The sequence below is a fragment of the Halyomorpha halys genome, unplaced genomic scaffold (assembly GCF_000696795.3).
Source record: "Halyomorpha halys isolate HHAL.00 unplaced genomic scaffold, Hhal_1.1 Scaffold752.1, whole genome shotgun sequence".
NCBI classification, from domain to species: domain Eukaryota; kingdom Metazoa; phylum Arthropoda; class Insecta; order Hemiptera; family Pentatomidae; genus Halyomorpha; species Halyomorpha halys.
This window is the reverse complement of record NW_027108250.1, coordinates 308,334-308,798: the sequence shown is the minus strand read 5'-3', so window position 1 is coordinate 308,798 and position 465 is coordinate 308,334.

Sequence of the window (465 nt, the reverse complement as noted above, 5' to 3'; positions counted from 1 at the left end):
TAAATTTGATCATAATGACATAATGATATGATACAGGATGTAGAGAAACTACCCAGTAGTAGAACTCTAAAAACAGTTTACAATATAAGGTCACGTGGCCATCTTCTTTAATAAATAGTAAAAAATACCTATTGTCAAATAACGTCTTAAACACATCGATCCCTATATATATTATTTGCATTCAGCCTAAGGGACTCTGAACCGAGCTTGTCTCCCCCTATAATGGAAAAAAGCAGGACTCCGAAAGCTCCCATTGCTTCACTCTCCACCATGTTTCTGATGCTAAAACCTAGTGGAGGCTGAGGGAGGGGTCTAGCCACAAAAGCTTAGGACTTGGACAGAGAATTTAGCTGTTTCTAGAACCCCAATATAATTATTTATTAAAATTCTCAGGGCCACAACCGATTCAGCCTACGGTGAGCATTGTATTGATAGCTAGATAGGGATTACGCTATAGGAATAGAA